This window comes from Hylobates moloch, unplaced genomic scaffold (assembly GCF_009828535.3).
Source record: "Hylobates moloch isolate HMO894 unplaced genomic scaffold, HMol_V3 SCAFFOLD_10, whole genome shotgun sequence".
Classification (NCBI taxonomy): domain Eukaryota; kingdom Metazoa; phylum Chordata; class Mammalia; order Primates; family Hylobatidae; genus Hylobates; species Hylobates moloch.
The window spans coordinates 56,735,965-56,738,422 of record NW_026652285.1 but is presented as its reverse complement, the minus strand read 5'-3'; the positions used below and the strand labels follow the sequence as shown (position 1 = coordinate 56,738,422).

Below are 2,458 nucleotides of genomic sequence, written 5' to 3'. Positions count from 1 at the left end.
TTTCTGCACTAGGCCGCTTCCATGTTGGACAGGTGCTCTTGGGCCTGGGGGATGCACGTCTGGCAGAATTGCCCCTGCCTCAGTAAATGTCCCTAGAGATTCTGGGTGACTGGGTTTACTTCCAGCAGTGTCTTCTTGGGCATAAATTTGTCCTGTAGGGGGCGCCAAATTCCAACCTTTCCCTGGCTAGCCCTCTTCACACTCAGGTTCCTGAGAGTCCCCCCAGGTCTCTGAGTCACTGGTACTTGGAAGATGTGCCTCTGGGTAGGCACCTGCCTCTGCAGCCCCTCCCTCCAGAGCTTTGGCTTCCTGGAAAGAGAAAGGTTGGGAAAGTCCATGGAGTCCATTCTTTCTCAGAGACAACATGGCTCACCCCTTTGGCTTCTTTATCTCCCTTTGGCTTTACCTCCATTGTCCAACACCTCCCAGACAAGTTGTAGCTCCTATATAAGCAGGATTGGACTATTGGCATCTCACTAGAAATTTTCCCCTGCTAAACCATACACTAACATACACAAAGGAGGCATTTCTCTTCACAGTCTCAAGGTTTTCCCAGCAGAACATCACCATATAATTATGATTAGTTGCTTAATCTCCAAAACTTTCTACATTAGTGAACGCGCACATGAAACTTACTAGGCAAACTTTGCGCAGTGGCAGTATCATAGCCAATGGGGTTTGTCTGAGGCACGATTATTGATAATTGAAAACTATTCCCAATACCTCACCAGGATGATTTGGCATATAGTTGGCATTGGCAATTTTTGACTTGGCAAAATAGTCTTTGGTTGCCTTGACTCCTGATTCATGTCTTTATGTTCTCTTCCTTAACAAGCTTCTTAATAGGTATTTTCTTCCAAAATAGGTTTTTTTTTTTGAGACGGCGTCTCACTCTGTTGCCCAGGCTGGAGTGTAGTAGTGTGATCTTGGCTCATTGCAACCTCCACCTCTATGGAAACTGAGCAAAAAAAAATTACTAGGTAAATGATTATGGACAATATAACTCCTTATTCCAGGTGTTCAAAGTTTTTAAAAACTAAAAATTTCTTTTATTGAGGTATAAATTATATAAACACACATCCAAAGGGTACAACTCAGTGAAAATCTATATGTGGATGTAGCCCTAACCACTACTCAGATCATCACATAGCACCTTTCTAGGCCTCCAATGGCTGCCTTATGCCCCCTCTCCAAGCTGATACCTCCCAAAAGATTGCCACTATACTGCCCTATAGCAGATTAATTTTTGCCTGTTTTGGGGAAATATACAAATGAAATCTTTAGAGATTACTGTCTTTTGATCAACATTACATCGTCCTTGTTGCTGTGAGTTGCAATGGTTTCTTTTTCTTTTTTTTGAGATGGAGTCTTGTTCTGTCACCCAGGCTGGAGTGCAGTGGCACGATCTCAGCTCACTGCAACTTCCGCCTCCCGGGTTCAAGAAATTCTCTTGCCTCAGCCTTCCAAGTAGCTGGGATTAAAAGCATGCACCACCAAGCCTGGTTAATTTTTGTATTTTTGGTGGAGACGGGGTTTCACCATGTTGGCCAGGCTGGTCTCGAACATCTGACTTCAAGTGATCCACCCACCTCAGCCTCCCAAAATGCTGGAATTACAGATGTGAGCCACCATGCTTGGCCAATGGCTTCTTTTTCGTTGTCGTGTAGTATTTCATTGTATGACTATGCCTCAATTTATCCATTTTACTTTTCTTTTTTTTGAGACAGGGCCTTGCCCTGTTGTGCAAGCTGGAGTGCAGTGGCACAATCATAGCTCGCTTCAGCCTCCAACTTCTGCTCTCAAGTGATTCTCCTGCCTCAGCCTCCTGAGTAGCTGGGACTATAGGCATGGGCCACCATGCCAGGCTAATTTTTAAAATTTTTAATAGAAATGAGGTTTGGCTGTGTTTCCCAGGCTGGTCTTGAACTCTTGAGCTCAAGTGATCCTCCTGCCTCAGCCTCCCAAAGTGTTGGAATTACAGGGGTGAGCCACCCTGCCTGGCACCATTTTCTCTTGATGGACATTTCAGATGCTTCTAGTTTGGAGTTTTAATGAAAATAATGCTGCTATGAACATTCTCGTATATGTCTTGTACATTTAATTGCAATGAAGTCCAATTTATCAGTCATTTTTTAATGGTTAGTGGTTTTTATATATTTGTAGTCAACATGTAAAAGTTTTGATTCTTGGCTTTGCAAGTCTATAAACTTGATTTCTATCAGCCTATCTAGTGTTGTTCAGGCCTGGAGAAGTGATTCAAAACCAGACTCACAATAGATAAAAGTATTTTGTTGTCTAAAAATATCTATACAGTGTTATTTTAATATAAGACTGATGTATAAGTCTCAGAGATAATTTATGCATTTGTGATTTACAATCCAACCCATCTCATTTCAGGCTCCAAAAACCTGAGAAAACAATTTAACAATTTATCAGTCAGAAGATTGCTTGGTGGACA

The 2,458-nt window shown here is 42.3% G+C and overlaps 1 non-coding gene across 1 annotated transcript; it reads left to right on the top strand.

The window, feature by feature from the left end:
* Nucleotides 1–642: 642 nt before the first annotated feature.
* Nucleotides 643–783, top strand: LOC116476098 (U4 spliceosomal RNA). The gene has a single exon (XR_004250152.1). It is a non-coding gene; the product is annotated as a U4 spliceosomal RNA (small nuclear RNA).
* The last annotated feature ends 1,675 nt before the right edge of the window (nt 784–2,458 follow it).